Source organism: Benincasa hispida, chromosome 10 (assembly GCF_027475165.1).
Source record: "Benincasa hispida cultivar pf3 chromosome 10, pf3_genome.v1.1, whole genome shotgun sequence".
In the NCBI taxonomy this organism is placed as follows: Eukaryota; Viridiplantae; Streptophyta; class Magnoliopsida; order Cucurbitales; family Cucurbitaceae; genus Benincasa; species Benincasa hispida.
Window position 1 is genome coordinate 39,873,236 of NC_143487.1, and position 22,942 is coordinate 39,896,177.

The 22,942-nt window shown below is 34.5% G+C and overlaps 2 pseudogenes; both read right to left on the reverse strand.

Moving 5' to 3' along the window:
* Positions 1-14,970: 14,970 nt before the first annotated feature.
* LOC150033339 (uncharacterized) lies at positions 14,971-16,154 on the reverse strand (annotated as a pseudogene).
* A 6-nt stretch (positions 16,155-16,160) lies between these two features.
* Positions 16,161-17,447, reverse strand: LOC150033340 (uncharacterized; annotated as a pseudogene).
* Positions 17,448-22,942: the final 5,495 nt, after the last annotated feature.

Sequence of the window (22,942 nt, forward strand, 5' to 3'; positions counted from 1 at the left end):
AAAAAAAAAATCATATTATTGATTGTTCAATACCTTAACATCTAAGTTTCGTTTATATTTTCATACTTAGAATATCAATATGTCTAGTAAAAAATATGAATCTAGATATGACAACCTCAAGAAGAAAAGAAAAGTAGAAAAATTGATAGAGTCCAAAAAAGGTGCTCTCGATAAATTTGTCATTAGAAGTAAAAGTAACAAAGCTGATGAAATAATCGAAGAAATTATAGGTAGAGACATATATAGAGAAAATAGATTCACAGATGCTATGATTTCATCTAAAGAAATTACAAATAATATGAAAATACCATTGAAAAATAAATGGTTCAAAGAATAAAAAACAACTTGATGAGAATGTCGTATTGAAGAAACAAGATAACGTGAAGATTCTTTTAGAATTGATTACTTCTTCTAGGTTATAGATCAAACAATTTCTTCACATAAAAATAGGTTTGAACAATTTCAAGTATTCAAAAATGTCTTTAACTTCTTATTTGATATGAAGTTTTTAAAGTCATTAGATGATGATAATTTAAAAGATATTATATTAATCTTGAAAATATATTGAAACGTGACACATTTTTTTTACATTAACAGTTTAGATTTATTTTTTTAATTAAAAATATTAAGAGAAGTCTTGCAAGATGAAATGATTGCTCTATTAACATATTAAATTATATAAATAAGTAAATGTTTTTTCAAATGCATATATTGCTTTAGAATATTATTAAGAATACCAATAATGGTTGCTTCTGCTGAAAGAAATTTTTCAAAATTAAAATTAATTAAATCTTAACTAAGATCAACTATGTCGCGAGAAAGATTAAATGGATTGGTCATATTATCCATTGAAAATAATATATTGATGAACTTATATTATCAAAAATCAATATATAATTTTTCTTCTCAAAAAACAAGAAAATAAAATTTAGATAATATTTTCTATATGAACACCTCTCTATCAATGTTTTGCCTAAGGTCTTATATGATCCCGGGTCGCTCCTGCCTTGTGCCATCCACATTTCAACCAATTCTTCTTTTGTAAACCAATAATCTTTTGAAAAATTTGAATAAAAAAACATTGCTTTAATAAAGATGATGGTAAACAATCCACGCTTAATTTTAACATGGACAAAACAACATTTTCTTCTTGTTGTCTAATGCTTACTACACTTACCAAAATTGTCGCCCATCTCTCATCATTTCTTTCAAATATTACAACTCTTCCCAATACTCTTGCAACCAAGGGTGTGCCACCAATCTTTTTATCCAACTCTTCTCGAATTTCCTCCAAGCTTCACGTCTTTGATGGTTTATATGCATTTGCACTTTCCTTCAACAAGGACCAACATTCATCATCAGATAATTTGCATAAATGATGAGTAGGAAATGTTTCCATAAATTTTGCAACATCAACGCTCCTAGTTGTGACAAGGATGCTATTTTCAATTTTTGGAGTGAGTTGCATTAAACAATATCTTTATCCATGCATCTCTTTTCGGAGTTCGCGAAGTAAGACCTCCTGATTGCCCCTTCCATTGGAAATACCTTTCACCTTTTGTCGATGATCTTCCTAAACAATTTCGTCTAATAGATTATCGATTTGATTGTTGAAATGTTTTGAATCTGTTTGTATTCAACATATTTATTTATTTGTTGTTATTTACGATTATGACCCTAGAATTTAGAGTAGTGCGCTATATAAACTCTCTAACCCTAGAGGCGTTGTTTTGATGTAATTTCTGAAAACATTCTCTCAATAATATTGTCTCCCTCTGCCCGTAGACGTAGCTAACACACTGTTAGTGAATCACGTATATTTATGTGTCGATCTTCCCTATCTCTACGTTCCTTTTTATGTTCTTTAATTGTCGATTTCGCAACATTGATAAACAAGATGGGGGAGATGGTTCAACCACATCCTCACAGAATGATGATGTAACATTCTTGTGTTGATATCTTGTAAGATGGCTTCAGCCTTGAGGAACCATGTTTTTAGTTCTGAAAGATCTTTCTCCAATCCCATTTGCTTCGCAGCAATTTTCACCAATTTCTTCAACACTTCTTGTACAGCAAAAGTCCATATGAACTCGGACATTGCTCCAATTTTTGTTCTCTCTTACAAAATTGCTCAATTGATTGATTGAAGAATTAGAAAATCCAAAAGTGTCTATAAGCCAAACTAGTATTTGGGAAGTGAACACTTCCAAAACCATTGTCTTAAAAAATAAATAATATTTGGGCCAAAGTGAAGCTAAATGATTTCAAAGTAGCAAACCGGAGCTTTAGAAAACTTAAAGGTAAAAGGTTATTTAAACTACAAATTTTCCCTATCAATAATTGAGGCAATTTATTACGTTTTAGACATTAAATTCTAACTTTTAAAATTATAGATACTTCACCTAACCACATAGACTAAATTTATAATTTTACCTAAAAGTTTTATCGTCTTTTATTATTTCCATTTTTATAAGATTTTATTTAGGAGGATATAGAAAAATAAGAAAAAAATATTACACGAAAAGCAATATTTAATTATAGTTGTGATAGACATTGTTATCAATGTCTTATCATAGATAGATGCTGATAAAAGTCTATCAGTGTCTATCAACTATAGAAATTGATAAAAGACTATCATTTATAGAGACTAATAGAAGTCTATCAGTGTCTAGTAGTGATTGATAGAAATCTATCATTAATACTATCAGTGATAGAAACTGATACAAGTCTATCATTGATAGAGGTTGATAGAAATCTATCAGTGTCTATTGTTTTTTTTTGCTATTTTTATAAATAGTTTGGCTTTATTCAATCTATGAAAATTTCTCTTTTATTTATTTATATTTGCAATAAAAGTTAAAATTAAAAAAATAAACTTTATAGCATTTGATATAAGGACACAAATGAATAAAGAAATTTATAACTGGTGATAAAATTAATAGAAATTGAAGGTAAGGTTATCAATTATGGTGAAGAGTATATAAATAATTTATAGTTAGTCAGAATGTGATACTGGCTAAATATATTTGTTTTAGATTGGTGACATTGAGTCCATGGGTTTTTAGTTGTCTCTTTTTTTGTCTTTGGTGGATCTTATCTCAAATGTTGTTCTTCTAGATGCAAAATATATAGAATAATTATTTCCTTATTTAACTTATTTTACACAATAGTTTATTTGGGATGTACTCCTTTTTGATGGGCTAACGATTTTATGTGGGGATATTTTCCTTCATTCTTTTGTTTCCAAAAAGTCTTCAAGCTAGGGTTGCGACACATAATATTTGAGAGATCATTGTTAGAATTCGATCTGATACACAACACTGCATTGATTTCAAAAAGAAGGTTTCATGTTGCATTTGTGGCGACATTCCTTCAGTTGCTTTTATAGTAAGCATATCACAACAACAAAGGTTACTCGGTCTTGGGGGGGGGGGGTGTAGATAGTGTTAATTGAGAAGGATTTCTCAAACCTTAGGGGGAGACTAAGGTGTTATTCCTCAAGGATGGAGTTCCCAATACTAGGGGGAGCTTAAGTTCTCATGTGAAGAGAGTTTGCAAGTAGATGGAAAGATATAATCAAGTGAGAGGGAGTCTCCCCCTCTTAGAAGGACCCTAAGTGTTTTATCACTAATTACCACATACTTAGGAGGAGTCTAAATTCAAGTGATATGGAGTCTCACATCTAGGGGAAACCTAGGTGATTAACTAAGTTGGGTTATACCAGTTGAAGGAACTCTCATCAAAGGGAATCCATGAGCGGAAACACGATCGATCCAAATTTATTGTGACAGAATTACAAGCATTCACAAACATACATACTAGTTATGCATTTCAGAACAAATTATTGCATGCGTTTATAAATAAATACAAAGGGAACGATAGACATACCTTTGAAGAACTTTTCTTCTGCCTTTCTCTCGCTCTCGTGGAGTCTGGAAAAGAAACCTCTCGCTGTTGCTTAGAACGCCAACCCAATCGTCTAGTGGTCATGAACAAACTTCTCCACAAACAAACAACCTCTTGGACACCACTATTCGACAACCTCGGTATTCTCGAAGTGAGAATCTAGGAGGTGTGGGCTCTGTTATGAATTTGGTAGAGGGAAGTAGGAAACAACGATCGAACTATACGACCAAGCAAGTGGGAGAGTGAACTGTCTATCATATAGACTTTGTGCTTGATCGCTTAGTAAAACTCAGCAGGTACACGATCGTTTAGGAAAAACAAGCTCGATCGTTTACACGATTGTTTAGTGAATCTCGCTTGCTATGTGATTATTTAGTAAAATGCTACACGATCATTTAGAGAATGATGGGTGTACACGATCATTTAGACAAATACTTGAAGGCTGTCGTGTAGTCTCAAACGATTAGTTGTGTATTTAATGAAGCGATCACTTATAAAATGAAAACATTTTTCATTTTATTCTTCAATTATGAAAACTGAACGTAACCTCCCACTTCATGCATGGTTAAAGGAGAAACTGCCCACAATTATCATATAATTGTTTTAATTATAAATAAATATAATAACGAATTTATCATATTATATTTATAACATATAGTTTTAACATCACATCAATGTAACATTTAAAGCATAGTCATTTTCTTCTTTACTTGATATAAATCATATTTATATCATTTTCCTCCAATTAATATTTCTCATACATCATATCAATTATCACATATAACCGAACCAGTTTAATCATATCATATATAATCAAACTTCCTCTTGTTAATTTGAACACTTCAAACTGTCCCAAAAACTAATTTTCAACTTGAATCTATTGAGCTACCAATGGGACCTTATGAACCTATAGCTTGAAGCTCCAACGGTACGTGAATAACTGACTAAACTCTTTAGTCACGAGATCCACCATCCGTTAACTATCGGGCACTCCATTAAAGACTGATAGCTGCACTCTTCTCACTATAGATATATTTATGTGTCCATCGGATATAACCAGTCAACAATACGATAACCCTTCACAGAGCGCTTGTAAGTACAGCCGGGCCAATTTATCATTTTGCTCCTGTAGTTACATCTAAATTCTTAAGTACCACTGATTCCTCTAATGAACAATACATCATAGTTCTACTATGAGTGGACACCTCACGAGCCTTGAGAAGGTGTGTGGTGCCACATCGTTCAAGCCTCGGAATCAACTCTTAAGGGAGCAATCTATCTACTTACCCTTATTTCGGGGAAGAAGTGAATTCCATCTTGTGTAGCTGAGTTCCCAACTCCCCAATCAGATGAATCCCCACAGTGGTAGGTCCAAGTCGGCAATCTGGCCACTCGCACCCATGCAAATAAAAGTACCGCCCTCATAGGAAAGAGGTCCCAACTCGCTCAGGATTAAGGTCATGTTACCTATTGTCATCCTAGTGAAATGAAAGTCTACGCCATGAACGGTATTGTATAACGAGACTAAACACTTCGTGGTCTGGTCTTATACACACTCCTTTGTATAGGACACCCCCACTCACATGTCTCCACATAAATGATCAGGATCAGACCATCTGTAGCACGTCACAACACTTGTAACTATCTACAAAGCGAGTCATATCCATAGTGTCACCGGGATAAGGTTTCCCTCCTTTATCCATATACTATAGACCATTTAGGTTATCACGTAAGGCATGATCCACTTGTATGTCTCCACATATATGCTTAAGTTACAATGACAACCAAGGATTTTAGTTTATTGGTTTGTGGTAAATGCAAATAAAATATATCATATTTCTTAGACAACAGTGAAGAAAATATCTTATATTATTACATCACAAACGTTTGTTCATATAGGTGTTTACAAACTACAGGACCCTACGAGAGTTTAGGGCATCAACCCCAACAATCTCCCACTTGTCCTAAAGCGAGTGGGTGTACAAGATTACAACAAGTACAATACAATAAACTAGGGCACTAAGGCCCGGTATAAAAATATCTCACTTAGCCTAGTCCAGCCGCGGGCGGTCCCGTAGACCCATGCTCTGAAGGTGACCCTAAAAAACTATAGCTATGAGAGCCTTCAGGAATGGGTTAGCAACATTGTGCTCCAAAGCGATCTTCATGACTATCACGTCTCCTCGATGAACTATCTCGCGGATGAGATGCTACTTCCACTCTATATATTTGTCGCGCTTGTGACTCCTAGGCTCCCTGCAGTTCACCACGACATAACTATTATCATAATAGAGAGCGATGGGCCTAGACATGTCTGGAACAACTTTGAGATCAGTCAGAAAGTTCCTGAGCCAAACGACCTCCTTAGCAGCTTCACAAGCTGCTACATACTCGGCCTCCATCATGGAGTCAAAGATGCACCCCTGCTTAGTGCTTCATCATACTACAACTCCTCCGTTAAGAGTGAACACTGAGCCTGAAATTGATTTATGAGTATCCTTATTAGTCTAAAAGTCAGAGTTCATTTATCCAATAAGGATAAAATCCTTAGATCCATACATGAGCATGTATTCTCTCGTTCTCCGAAGATACTTGAGGATGTTCTTGACGGCGGTCCAATGATCCTGTCCTGGATTAGACTGATATCTACTGACTATCCCCACAGCGTAGCAAATGTCTGATCTATTACACAACATCGCATACATAAAACTACCAACGACAGATGCATAGGGGACCTGTCTTATATCCTCAACCTCTTAAGGTTTCTTAGGACACATTTCCTTAGATAATGTAACTCCATGCTGAAAAGGCAGTAAGCCCCTTTTGGAGTTCTACATCGAGTACTTGAGCAACATCCTGTTAATGTACGATGCCCGAGATAGTACTAGTACTTTGTTCTTTCGCTCTCCAAAGATCTGAATACCAAGAAAAAACTGAGCATCTCCCAAATCTTTCATTTGGAATTGGGTCGCTAGCCAGTTCTTAACCGAAGTCAGTAGACCTACATCATTCCCAATGAGAAGGATATCGTCTACATACAACACTAGGAAAACTACTGAACTGTTGATTTTTTTCTTGTAGACACACAGCTCATCAACGTTTTGATCAAAGCCGTACGATTTGATCACATCATCAAACCGAATGTTCTAATACCGAGAGGCCTATTTTAGCCCATAAATGGACCGATTCAGTTTGCAAACTTTTTGCTCTTGACCTTGGGCTACTAATCCCTTGGGCTACACCATATAAATGGCATTCTCAAGATTACCATTCAGAAAGGCTGTCTTGACGTCCATTTGCCATATCTCATAGTCATAATATGTGGCAATGGACAGGAGGATACAAATAGACTTTAATATGGCAACAGACGAGAAAGTCTCCTTATAGTCGACTCCCTCCACTTGGGTATAATCCTTTGCCACAAGTCTAGCCTTGAAGGTTTCCACCTTCCCATCAGCACCCCGTTTCCTCTTGTAGATCCATTTACAACCTATAGGTTTTACCCCACCAGGTTGATCTAGAAGATCCCATCCTGAGTTGAAGTACATCAACTCCATCTCGAGATCCATGGCTTTGACCCATTCATCTCTGGCAACATCCTTCATTGCCTTCTGATAAGACAATAGATACTCAACCTTGCCATCGGCTACCATGGCCAAGATTTTAGTGACACCCATATAGCAAACAGGTGGGTTCGCAACCCTCCTACTACGTCGAGGGTCCCTGAACTCTTGAGGTAGTTCTGACCTACCAGATGAACTTCCATCAACAACTCTTCTTGATGAAACAGGCCCTTCAATAATTCTTGTTGAATCTTCAGTAGTTTCCTTTGAAAGTAACATGATCTTACTACATGCACTGTGCTTCCTCATATGATCTTCCTCCAGAAAGGTAGCGTTCGTCGACACAAACACTCTGTTTTTCTTGGGATCATAAAAGTAACCCCCTCGTGTATCTTCAGGGTAGCCTACAAATAGGCATAGCCTCGAACATGGTTTCAGTTTCTTTGGATTAGCCTCAAGCACATGTATTGGGCAACCTCATATGCAGAAGTAATGCAAACTAGATTTACACCTGTTCCACAACTCCAAAGGTGTTCTCATAACACTCTAGGAAACACATTTCAGGATATAAGTTGTAGTCTCCACTACAAAACCCCAAAACGAGTCCGGTAAGGAAGCGTAACTCATCATCGACCAAACCATGTCCAACAAGGTTCCATAACTCCTCTCCAGTGCTGAGAGCTGGGAAAGGATTCCATATTCTATCATATAGTTCTGGAACTCAGAATCCAAAAACTCTCCACCCCGATTCGATCGAAGTGTTTTAATCCCTCTATCCAATGCGTTTTCAACTTCAGCCTTGAACTCTCTGAACTTTTCAAAGGATTTAGACTTCTGTTGCATCAAATAAACATACCCATACCGAGAGTAATCATTAGTAAAAGTGATGAAATACTCATAGCCTTCCCGGCTCGCACATTCAACGAACCACAAAGATATGAATGCACTAACTCTAGAGGTTCTTTGGCTTGATAACCTTTTCCAGTAAAAGGTCTTTTAGTCATCTTGCCTTCAAAGCATGACTCGCACACAAGTAAAGAATTTTCCTCTAAATTGCTTAGAAGTACATTCTTCACCAATCTCTCAATCCTATTGAGATTAATATGCCCTAATCGAAGGTGCCAAAGATGGGCATTTTCCTTAGGAGAAACCTTTAATCGTTTATTTTGAGTTAAGACAGTTTTAAATATCTCTATGTTATGGAGGGAATTTGTTGCTAATGGCCTTAGCACATACAAATTATTTTCTAGTTTTGCTGAACAAATCTTAACTCGATCCTTGAGAATAAACACTTTATTCAATTCGAAGTGAAGAGTATATTTACATTCTATCAGACACTTTATAGAAATTAAGTTCCACTTTAACTCAGGAACTACATACACATCATTCAAAAGGAACAAATTCTTCTGTAAAGTCAACTGGAGCCTTCCCATTGTCATAATTGAGACGACGTGCCCGGTGCCTACTCGCATCGTCATCTCTCCAACCACAAGCTACCACCAGGATCTAATCCCAGAGTCAATAATCCAGGCAGAATCATCATTCCCACTAAACAAGTTTCCAAAATTAGTAAATCATATTTACCTTATTTTGCCTTAGCCTTAGCCTTCTCCTTTATCTAGCGAGGACAATTCCGCTTCCAGTGCCCATCCTAGTTGCAATGGAAATACTTTCCTTTGTTAACCCGGGCTGGTTGCCTACCCTGCTGGGTGACAGGTTGCGGGTTAGCAGGTATCTTCCCCTTCCCCTTACCACCCTTTTTCTTATTCCTCTTGAAAGTGTTAGAAGTAGAAGGTGCAGACTTAGTCCCTGCGATCGAACCCCGATGGAACTTCTTTGATGATGAAGCAACATTTGCCTCATCAACCATCTTCTCCTTACTTTTAAGTAAGGATTGGAATGTCTGCAACTCGATGAGGAGAGTTGTAAGGGTATAGTCAACTTTGTTCAGCATAGCATTACTGACAAAATGTAGGAAGCTATTTGGCAACAAAAGCAGAATGATGCTAACCTGGCTATTCTCATCGATGCATGACCCATTCATCTTCACCATATTGAAGTGGACCATCATGTTCAAAACATCTTCACAAACAGAAGTATCTTCCTCCATTTTGGAGTTGAAGATGCATTTAAGAGCTTCGTGCTTGAGTTGTCCAGACGATTGTTCGAACATTCACCTCAGGGATTTCATGATCTCATGTACTGAGACCATAGGCTCATGCTTCTTGGCCAAAATGTCATTAAGACTGGCCAAGATGTAAGCTCGGGCCTTCTCGTTTGCCTGTGTCCATCTCTTATAAGCCTCCTAAACATTTCTAGTGGCGTTCTGAGTCAGAATAGGAGGACACTCCTCCTTAAGGACGAACCTCAGATCATCAATGATCAGTATCGTAGTTATCGTGCATTTCCAACTAGCGTAATTCTCGTCAGTCAATTTATCGCCGCTTATTAGAGTTAATGTGGCTGTAGCCATTACGTTGCTGAAAATGAACAAACTTAATATGTTTATGTATTACCACTTTTAACACCCGTTTTAGTTTTAGCAAAATATTTTCCATGTACTTTAAATGAAAGACATCTATTTCGCAATGATGCCCCAACGAGGCAGGACAAAAGTCACCGATGGGGTGATTAAATGCCTTTTCACTAGGATGAGACACTTTCAACCATTAGGCAGAAACAACTTTTGTAACTTAGACTAACAGTCACCATTTTTCAATCCAGAACTGTTAACCTTTAACAATTTCATGTAAGTGTAGCTCCCTCATTTTCGGCTCTAGAGTCCTGCCCTAATGCACCCATCATAGGGAAAAAGAAGATTAGGACAAGAGACTAAAGCGGCCTTATCCTATACAGGAGATCAGATAAAGAGTCGTGCAAAACTGCCATCCTATAGGGGGACACTCTCAGGGTTCCTCGAGGCAATGCACAGAAATGTTATCCAACCTAATAGGAGAGACCGTGTGATATGTTGTCACACGTCCTGCTCCCACTTACTATGAACATTCTCTCCATTCACCTTGGTATTGACCTACCCAAACATCATCCTTTAGGGGGACACTCCCAGGGTGCCTCAAGGCCGAGGATAGATCTCATAGTGTGAACATAAAGGGAGAAACGTGAAGAGGTTTAGGTGAAGGATCATATACCTTAAGTACCTCCACTGATTGTTCTACCTAGGTGTTCATTAACTTAGACCATCCGACTACTGATTTTATATAAGTGTGTTTAATTTGCTAAAAAACAACTCTTGTCTTTGAAATTAAACAAGTTCAAGTCAAGTTTCATCAAACTTTTTAACGAGCTATCCTCAAATTTGCATGCATGCATGAAATCTATCTAATTCACTTTTTCAGGTAGGTTCCCAGATAAGGGTGTTCTGTTTCCGTCAGCTTAAGTACCCCAGCCTAGACAGAACCCGCCTTAGACAAAAGGTCCTTTATAGATAGATTTGCTATATATTTAATCTTTTATAAGTCAATTTAATCCTATTAATCTGATTAAAAGATTAAACCCGAGGTTTCTAATCTCATTAGAATCATGATCTTAGGTCCATCTCCATCAAGTTTTCAAACTCTTTTAAAAATATGATTCAAGCCTAAGTTTGCATGCATGTCTTTCTTATTGATTTTAGTTCTAATTTCCCTTATAACTCTTATAAAAGAAACAACCAAAACCATTCCCATTGCTATGCATAACTAGGTATTTATAACTCTTATAAATTTAAGCTATGGTCATGCTTTATGCAATGTCCATTCATTACTATATATAACTCTTATATACTTGGTAATGAACTAAGCATACATGCTTCCATACTCCCTTATACTATAACACTTATAATATAAAGATGATGCATGAATATGCTTAATGCATGCATAAATATAACTCTGCATTATATGATGCATGAGCATGCTCTTGAAGTAATTTAATCATGCAAACTACTATGTCATAACTCTTACAATATAGAGATGATGTATGACCAATGCATAACCTAAGGTGGGATTTCAACTATATGGCATAATATATGACATATAATAAAACATACATCTTATGTACATTCACCAAAATTAATGGATCGGGATGATTAGCCTAAAAAGTGGAAATTAAATTCTATCTATTACATTAAAATCATCGAGCAAATCGGTTTACAAGCGAACCGGGTCTTGAACCACCTGGGCAAAGTCTTCCCTGATTGTTTAGAGGGCGAGTAACCACGATCGTTTCACTACGATTGAGTAGCATTTACAACATGATGAAGCATGAGGCCACTCAATCGTTTAGCGCACTAAATTTAAACAACGCAAGTCTAAATGATCGTCTAGATGACTACAATGTTGTGAGGCATGATCGTCTAGTCAATAGAATAACAAGTGCCAAGTAACAATTATTATGTGACCGTGTAGTCAGTGACTAAGCGATGAAGCTTGTAGAGCTATACGATCATTTAGTATGCATGCGTCAACCTTCCTGCTGAGTATCCCATACTCAACGATTGCTTACCCTTATCGTTTAGACGATTTGACCAACACTCGCTTAGGAAAAACAGGCTTGATCGTTTACACGATCGTTTAGAGAATCTCGCTTGCCACGGGATCTTTTAGTAAAATGCTACACGATCATTTAGAGAATGGCGCGTGTCCATGATCGTTTAGAAAAACACTTGAAGGCTGTTGTGCAGTCTCTCGTGAGCTAAACGATTAGCTATATACTTAATGAAGCGATCCCTTACAAAATGAAAACATTTTTCATTTTATCCTTCAGTTATGAAAACTAAACATAACCTCCCACTTCACACACGGTTAAAGGAGAAACTGCCCATAATTATCGTATAATTTTTTTAATTATAAATAAATATAATTAAATATCACATCATATGTAACATTTAAACCATAGTCCTTTTCTTCTTTACTTGATATAAATTATATATATATCATTTTTCCTCCATTTAATGTATCTCATACATCATATCAATTATATCACATATAACTGAACTAGTTTAATCATATCATATATAATCAAACTCCCTCTTGTTAATTTGAACCATTCAAATCAACCCAAAATTTGATTCTCAACTTGAACCCATTGAGCTACTAAGGGGACCTCATAAACCTATAGCTTGAAGCTCCAACTGTACGTGAATAATTGACTAAACTCTTTAGTCACAAGATCCATCATCTGTTAACTGTTGGTCACTCCACTAAAGACCAACAGCTGCACTATTCGCACTACAAATATATTTATGTGTCCATATAACCAATCGATAGTGCGATAACCCTTCACAAATCGCTCGTAAGTACAGTTGGGTCAATTTACCATTTTGCCCCTATAGTTATATCTAACTCCTTAAGTACCACTGATTTCTTTTATGAACAATAAGTAATAGTCCTACTATAACTGAGTCCTCTCTTCCAAAGAGAGGGTGTGGCCACTATGTTCAAGACCCATAATCAACCCTTAAGGGAGAAATCTATCTACTTACCCTTTCTTCGAGGAATGAGTGAATTCCATCTTGTGTAGTTGAGTTTCTAGCTCCCCAATCAGACGAATCCCCAAAAAGGTAGGCTTGATGAGTTTGCAATCTGGCCACCCTCACCCATACTAATCAAAGGACCGCCTTCATAAGCAAGAGTTCCCAACTCACTCAAGATTAAGGTCATGTCACCTATGGTCATTTTAGTGAAATGTATGTTTCAATTATTAACAATGTTATATAAAGTGACTAATCATCTTGTGGTCCGGTCTTATACAAACTCTTTGTATATGACACCCCCAGTCGCATGTCACCACATGAATGGTTAAGATCAGACCATTTGTAGTACTTTACAATACTTGTAAACATCTACAAAGTGGGTCGTATCCATAGTGACACCAGGATAAGGTATCCCTCCTTTATCCTTATACTACATACCATTTAGGTTATTACTTAAAGCATGATCTACCTATATGTCTCACATGCATGCTTAAGTTACATGAAATAACCAAGGATCTTAGTTTATTGGATTTGAGTAAATGCAAATAAAATAACATTTATTTTATTAATAACAATGTGTACAAAATGTTTACAAACTACGAGACTACGGGGAAAATGAGGACACCAATCCCAACATTGATTACACTGAGGTCTTTTCTCCAGTGGTAGAACACACATCCATTAGGCTACTCCTCTCCTTAGTTGTTCAAAAGGATTAGGAGTTAGATCAATTAGATGTGAAGATAACTTTCTTACATGGATTGTTGAATGAGATTATTTACATGAAGCAACCTCAAGGGTATGTGAAGAAAGGAGAAGAAGACTTGGTGTATCTACTAAATAAGTCTATCTATGAGCTCAAGCAGTCGCCAAGGTGTTGGTATGACAAATTTGATGAAGAAATCTCCAAAATGGGATTCAAGATCTTATGACTGGGGTGTGTATACAAACTCTAAAAGCTTCAAGGAACCTTCTTTCACTCCTTTATGATATGCTGCTGGCTAGAGGTTCTAAAGAAGAGTTGGGGCAAGTCAAGATGCTCCTAAAGAAAGAGTTTGACATCAAAGATCTAGGGGAATCTAGAAGGATTCTAGGCATTAAAATTGAAAGAGATAGAAGACATGACAGATTATATGTAAGTCAATCAGAATATTGTGGAAAAACACTACTGATGTTCAAAATGGAAGGTGCTAAATCAGTTGGCAGTCCATTTGCTCCTCATTTTAAGCTTTTAGCTGCAAAAAGTCCAAAAAGTTCAGATGAAGATCACATAAACCATATGAAGATTGTTCCTTATTCCCACGCAGTAGGATCTCTAATGTACCTAATGATTTCAACAAGACCAGATCTGCCCAATGCTACAAGTTTGGTCAGTAGGTACAAGAAAAATCCTGGTAAACGACATTGGGAAGTAGTCAAATGGATACTGAGGTATCTCTGTTCATCAAAGGAAGAAAGAATCTTATATAGACAGAATGAGCCTTCCAATGATGAAATATATGGTTATGTTGATGCTGATTATGCAGGGAATTTAGATAGAGGGCACTCCCTATCTGGTTATGTTTTTAAATGGCGAAACAATTTGCTAAGTTGGAAGACTAGTTTACAGTCTGTTATGGCCCTTTCCACAACAGAAGCTGGGTTTATAGCACTGTCTGAGGCTGTGAAAGAAGGTTTGTGGCTAAAATATTTACTAAACGAATTCGGCATTACACAAACAAAGGTGAGAATATATTATGACAACCAGAGCACAATCTACTTATCTAAAAACCAAGAGTTTAACAGTAGAACCAAGCACATTGATATAAAGTACCATTTTATCAGACAGTAGATTGAGAAAGGGGAAGTTGGTTAGTAAAAATACATGCCTCAAACAATGCTACTGATATGCTGACCAAAACAGTTCCACTAAGCAAGCTTGGTCGATGCTTGGACCTTCACGGGTTTGAGTTACTTGAAAAAGGTTAGCTCAAGTTAGCTCAACAAGCAAAAAGGGAAAGGTACTCTGGATGCTTACAAAGGTGGAGATTGTTACAGAAAGAACCGAAGACAAGAAATAAAGTTGCAGGCAGTTGAACATTGTCGTCTTCTTTCTGTTATGTTTTTGTAACCACTAGAGCTTCTTCGTTGACCATGAGCGTCTGTATAAAAAAAAACGTATGAGAGAATAAAACAGGAGAGATAGCAATCCTTATTAACTCGAGTCTTCTTCCATAGGTTAGCTTGATCAAAATCACTTTCATTTGAAGATACTTTATTCTACATTCAAATGAAGAAAAAAAATAGATATTGTGATAAATTTTGGAATAATGAGAATATATACTAAATTCTTACCATCTCCTCAACAAGGTTAGCATAAACTTTCCTTGAAATTCGATAATTGTATTTATTCTTAGCTCGAGTTCTTGTTGCAAGCGTCTTTTTTCCTATACAAGCGTAATGATTATTAGAAAGAATGACATAACAAATATTTATAAAATTAAAATGAAAACATTATTCATACCTGAAACTTTACACACAATATCGATTTTACAAACTTTTCCTAATGATTTTGATCAATAAATGAATACTTTTCTGATGGATTTATTAGAAGTTGAGGTTCATTTTTAAATGGCATATTGTATTTTGTTGTTAACCAATTCTTAAACTGACTAAAGGTTATGCCTGCAGTTTTGATAATGTTCTTCATAGATCTTGTATCAATTACAAAGGCAGTCTGAACATTGAAAAGTTAGTGAAAACATTATATATACATCTATAACATTATTAAGATAATATCTTATCTTTCAACTCAGTATGCACACATTTCCAAGATGTATATATAATAGGTACATGATAATGTGTAGAAGACCCAATGAAAGACTTTAACTTAGCTCCATTTCACCAATGGGTATGCCATCTTCATTGTATTCCACAAACTTCATTTCTCCCACACTCCTAATGCGTGTTACATCATACATAACACTAGCTCCCCATTCCCTCTTCCTTTGGTTGGTGGTTTTATTTGACCTAACAAATTTCCTTGCCACCAAGCTCTAAATCTTCGTCACCCACTGTAGTATGCTCCATGTTATATATAAATAAAAAACTGGCAATCAAATTTAAGAAACAATTAGCTTTGTATACATATTAAGCAAAAGAATATCAAATGTGATTGATAGAAATTATAATTTTAAAAAACAATTATCATATTACACAATTTAGAACCTACCCATAAAATGTTATATTGGTATCCACGTGCTTTCACAATTCGATCGTACATATGTTGAGATGTTCTCATCCAAGTCATTATATACATCAACATTCAACATATCATTGGGTATTCCTTGATAGTTAAATATTGTAGCACCAAATTTGTCGTCATTATATATATATCTTCAAAGTCCCTTTGTGGTGGGGTAGGCACAATTGACGATCTAACATCACTTGGATCCTCAACATAAAACATTTGTCTTGCTTGGGTTGCTAGTATAAAAGAATTAGACTTGGGACCTATTCTATTTAAATCAACTAAGACAAAACCAAGCTCAAGGATTTTGATACCACTATTGTTCTCAACCCAATCACTTCTAAGCACAGCAACATTAAATGTATGATAATTTAGTTCCCATATTATCTTGTGTCACTCCATTAAAAGAGATATCTCCAATGATGGGATTTTTATCTTTTGAAATAGGCACTTGCATCGTTTTTGCAACTAAACTAACTCCAGTATTTTGTACACTTCAATCCTTAGGGCAAGACTTTGTGTGATAGCGACATTCATTAATTACATAACTACCATACATAATCACAAAAGGATGAGGACCATGAGCAATCCACTTCAAGTTATCTAAAACTTTAGTATTTCCCATTTCAAGCTCATTTGCAACCTACCATGAGAATTTTCATTCCAACTCAACCATTAAAGAGTGTATGTAAAATAATAGGTTGAACATTTTACCTCTTCTCACAACCAAAATATAAAAGTCCGATTATGTTCCTCTTGAATCCATTTATGATTTTTGGACTTATTTCGATGTTGCAATTGTAAAGGCATCATATGTTAATTTTTTAAGTGAACATTGAAAAAATTGTAATATAGTTAGATTTATCATAAAACTAAATGAAAAAAATAAAACCAAAATCATTGAAAACACTTACTCTGAATATGGAAGCACATCAATTGTATTTTCCAAAACATACCGATGAGCTTGATATAAAAGTTCTTGTTCAGGTTTGAAAGAAACTCCTTTGAACAATGTTCTACCAATATTTGAATTGTCTAAACAGTCTTGTGAGTTTTGAGTGCTAACTCCAATAGGATCTACTCTAGATAGGAAATCAGAGCAAAACTCAATGGCTTCTTCTACTATGTAACTTTCAGCAATACAACGTTCTGGACAATATCTATTTCTCACGGAGTTTTTAATGATTTTCATGAATCTTTCAAAGGGATACATCCATCATAAATATATAGGCTCACAAAGTTTGACTTCCCTAACCATGTGTACTGTGAGATACACCATAATTGTGAGAAATGAAGGAGGAAAATACTTCTCCAATAAACATAATATAAACACAATATCTTCTTCCAACTTTTCTAATTGTTGCACATCTAGGACCTTGTTGCATACCGAATTGAAAAATATACACAATCGAGTTATGGTATACCAAACATGTTTTGGTAGCACTGATCTTATTGCAATAGGAAATAATTGTTTTAAGAGCACATGACAATCATGACATTTTAAACTATTAAGCTTTAAATATATTATCAACACAAGATTTTTAACATTCAAAGAGTAATATTCAGGAACCTTTATTCCTAACAATGTCTTCAAAACATAACATTTTTCTTCCTTTGTAAGAGTATAACACGTAGGAGGAATGAAGATTTTTTTTTTGTCACCGCTAATAGGTGCAAGCTCTGGTCGAATTTTTAAATGAACTAAATCACGTCTAGCATTCAATCCATCTGTACTTTTCCCTTGAATATCAAGAAGCAAACCTAAGATATTCATGCACACATTTTTTCAATGTGCATCACGTCTAAACAATGCCTGATATGAAGATCGTTCCAGTATGGAAGTTGAAAAAAAAGAAGACAACCTGTTCAAACAAATATTTGCACTTCCTTTCATGGTTTGTTTTTTATTGTTTTTATTTCTTTTAGAAAATTCAAGATCTTTGCTTTTTAAATATGTACCCTCCTAAGACAGTGGTTCTGGAATTGTACCAAGTTCTTTTTGACTGCTAAACGACTTTTTTTAGTGCCAGTACGGATGATTTCGTGCTAGAAATCTTTGACTTCCAAGGCGTATGCCATTTTTTTCCAGACGTATTGTCTCCACAAATTGAACACGCATTATACCCTTTTACACAACATCCACTTAGATTACCATATGCAAAAAAATCGTTGATTGTCCACAACAAAACTGACCGTAAGTTGAATAGTTATTCTCAATAAGCATTATAACATTAAACACCCCTTTCCCATAAAAGTTTTAAATCTTCAATTAGTGGTGCTAAGTATATGCCAATGTCGTTCCTTGGTTGTTTTAGACCCAAGATTAACATTGATAGCATCATGCACTTTCTATTCATACATAACCATGGTGGAAGATTATAAATAACTGTCACTACAGGCCAACAACAATATTTAGAACCCATTTCACATGTGGATATACTCCATGGGCTGACAATGTTAAACGAAGATTCTTAGGTTTAGAATCGAAGTCTTGCCATTTATAGTCTACTAACTTCCAAGCCAAAGAGTCTATTGGATGTCGTAACTTACCATCTACAATCCTTTCATCAATGTGCCAAATCAAGTTTTTAGCACAATCAATACTTCTAAAAAGTCTTTTGAATCGTGGAATTGATGGAAAAGTACCATATCACTTTTGAAGGTAGTTGTTTGTTTCTTTCATTTGTATCCTTACTATTTTTCAACCTTGATTCACCACATTCAAGACATTCAATTGCATCTGCATATTTTTTTCTATACAAACAATAATCATTAGGGCATGCATGAATCTTTTCATATTCCATTCCTAGTGCACCTAAAGTTTTCTTTGCTTCATACATTGAATTTGGGAGCTCATTACTAGTAGGCAAAATTTTCTTTATGGTTTTGAGTGATTCTGAAAAAACTAGTATCATTCCATCCATATCTAACTTTTAAATTATACAATTTGACTAGTGTAGATAACTTAGTATATTTTTTGCATCTTTCGTATAATGGTTTTTTAGCATCATTAAGCAACTTCTCAAATCCATTCGGATCTCTTAAATATTCCTCGTGAGAAACTTCAACCATTTCTTTTAAACATCCAACACCAGTCTCTTCAAACATATGGGTGTCAAACTTAGAAGATTCTCCAGAAAAGGATGAGTTAGGAAGCCTTGCCAAAACCAAATTTTATAACATTCATCAATACTATTGACATATAAATGGTCTCTAATACCCTTGCTACTATGCTATTCACAATTCCAACATTTCAAACAAGGACAACGAAAATAGGAGTTATTTGTATTAAAAAAATCAAAATTTTATGAAGTTTTCCACACCCAGTTCATTAACTTTGGATAATCTACTATTATGTATCCACGATTTATCCATGATTGTAAATCTAGTAAGAAAAGATGATAAGCAACAATCAACTTCAGAAAAAAATTTGTGGAAAACAAACAAGTTCCCAATACATACAACTTGTCATTTCTAGCTCTACAACATTCCAACCTGAAGAAAAAAAAAATCAGAGAACCTTAAGGCAAATAAGAAAATATAGACAAAAACATCTAAAAGAATTGAACCCAAGGTGTAATTGAACCTCAAAATATTGAACCCAAGGTGTGCACATGCTCTAATATGCTAAACATATATTAATCCCAATAACTAAAAATTGAACCCAAGTTTCCAATGAAGGAAAACCCTAGACAAGAGGCCTGCAACCCTATACTAAAAATGCACAATTGTAATTAAGATTAATCCCAAAATCCAAGAATTACAATTTGCATTACATCGTTAATAAAGCCCTAACAAATTAGAAACATTGACATGTCTAAGTTTGGCAAGCATTTAATTAAAAAAAAAGTGGCAAGTTCTTGGAAGTTCTCTAAAATTAAAGCCCTAACTTTGGTAAGTATTGAAATAAAGTGGCAATCCCGACATGGCAAGATCTCTGAAATTAAATGTGTAAAAATTATTTTTCATTCATGAACAATATGAAACAAGAATTTATTATGAGATTCAAGAATATACATGACAAATTAAGCCCTAACTTTGAAAGTTCAAGCTTTAAACCAAGAAAATCAAGCCCTAACTTTGAATGTTCATGCCTCAAACTAAGAAAATAAAGAATTAAAGTTGATAAAAACAAATCAACATACCTCAATGAAGAATCTATTCAAGATTGATGGAATAACAAAGATGCATCAAAGGGAAGAGAAAAACTAAGAAGAATTACAGAAATTTTGCGAGGAGAAGAAAGAAAAACGAGCAGTTCGGTTGGAAAATTTCTTTTAAATCTATCTTACAACGTTGCAACGCTATTGAGAGCATTGCAATGCTGTTTGAAAGACGCACTATTTTTATGTCAAAACCCGTAGCATTGCAATGCTATTGAGAGCGTCGCAACATTGTTTGCATGAGGCATGCACGTTTTTCATTTTTCGTCAAAATTCGTAGCGTTGCAACACTACTTTTCAACATTGCAACACTTCCCTGTATCTTCTAGTATTCTTGATGTTTTTAAAACGTCAAGGAACCATTAATTGAATTTGACATTTTTAAAATATCAAGTACTGTATTTTTCGAAAAAAATGCACAACATCTACTTTTTTAAAACAATTTTTGACGTTTCTTCTTTAAAATCACGTATTTTTTTATTTTTTTTTCCATAAAAACGTCAAGTATTTAAAATTTCAAACATCAAGAAATGTGGTTTTCCTTGTAATGATTGTATGTCCTAAAATTCACAGTTTGTAATGTTTAAACTTATTATAATTTACAATAAAGTTATTATTGAGGTTTATTCAATAATGTTGTTATTGAACATGTAAATTGCACTTGTAAAATTTAATAAACTAACGAGTCTTTGGCTATAGCATGAATACTTGAACTTTATGTAGAGACATAAAAGTGGATCAAGTTTGAGTATATAGTCAAAATGGTCTAGAAGTATAAGACAGTGTTAGGTACCTTACCTTGGGGACACTATGGATGCTACCTACTTTGTATGTGATACAAATGACGTGATCCCAAGGTCGTTCATGTAGAGACATGCGAGTGGGGACATCTTATGCAAAAGATGTTTGCATAAGACCAGACCATGAAATAGTCACTTTTTATTATACTGTTAAAACTTACTATTTCAATTTGATGACCTAATGTAACTCGATCTTAATCATAAGCTAACTATGAACTCTTATTCATTTGGGATTATCCTTTAATCTGCATGGATGAGGGTGGCTCAACAACGGTGACTCAATAAGCTTTCCATTTTGGAGGTAACACTGGGTAGATAGTTAGGGACATAGTCCTGCAAGATGAATAATTCACTCATGCCCACTTTCAAGGTTAGTAGATAGGTTGTTCCCTTTGATTCCTAGTCTTGAATAAGAGGCTCCACCCTCTCTATGTCTAAGAGAGACTCGGTTTATTGGTAGGATCATAAACCAATTGTTCATTAGTGGATCAATGAAGACTTAAGGTGCAAGTTATATTATAGGGTTAAAAATGGTAATTTTGACCCAACTGTAATTATGAATAACCTGTGAAGGATCGACTTATGATTATGGTTAAATCACGAGGATAGAGATATATCAACAGTGCAGAGAGTGTAGATACTGGGCTTTAGTAGAGTGACTCGGTAGTTAACGAATGTTGATTAATCGGTTAAAAGAGTTTAGCCAATTAATCTCTGATCGTTGGAACTCATGATCTGTAGGCCTATTGGGTCCCTTTACTAGCTCGTAAATGGATTAAACCTTACAATAGTGTATTGAGAGAATTTGTAATGTGCAAATTTGGATTATGGTTTGGATTATTATATAATTAATATTTAATTATCGAATTAAACAAACCGTAGAGTTTGAATATTTAATTTGATTTAAATATTATATATATGAATATGGGTTCATACATCAATTATGTATTTCATTAATTTAATATTTTATATTAAATTAAATTGAATTATTAAATTGTTTAATTATTTGTTTGTTTGTTTGTTTAAAATAAATTAAATTTAGAAGTTTGGAAATTGAAGTTTAATTATCGTTTAAATTAAATTGATTTTATTTTATTTAAATCAAATAAATAAATTACAAAAAAAAAGGAAGAAAAAAGGGAAAGTGGGATTATCCCACAATTCCCATTTTTTCTTCCACCAAATCCATTTGATTAGTGCAAAATGAAGTATCATATTTTGGTTAATTTAAATTGCATGCTTGAGTTCTATAAAAGAAAATTTTTAATTTGATTAAAATCTCATGCAATTTGAATTTTTAGAAGAAAAATAGTTTTCTTACCTTTTTCTCTACAAAAACTCATAAACACCCAAAAATCCATCTCAATTTGGCTTCCACTACCTAATCTAAAGCCAAAAAGACAATAAAGAACTCTTGTAGTTGTCTATATCAAGATTCCAAGAAGAAATTTGCGGTGAAATGAAGCAATTGAGTGTTTCTTCAAAGGTTGTATATTTATAACCCTAGATTTTGGAAAATTAACATGCATGTCATTTGTCTAAAATTAATGTAGCTGAAGTGCTTAGGATCTAAATTACTTCTATATGTTAAATGTCAACTCTAACAGTGTTTATAGGCTTAATTTAAAAAATAAAAAAATAAAATCAAAATGGTTACCACACATGACTATATTTTCAAAAACTTTCTTCGTAGAATTTAACTAAGAATGCAATTGTTGTTTCTTCAAGAAATACGAAAAGAGGAATTAAGCATAAATTTCAAAAACAATTTTTTTTTCTCAAATAGGATAGTAATTAACAGACAAAAAAAA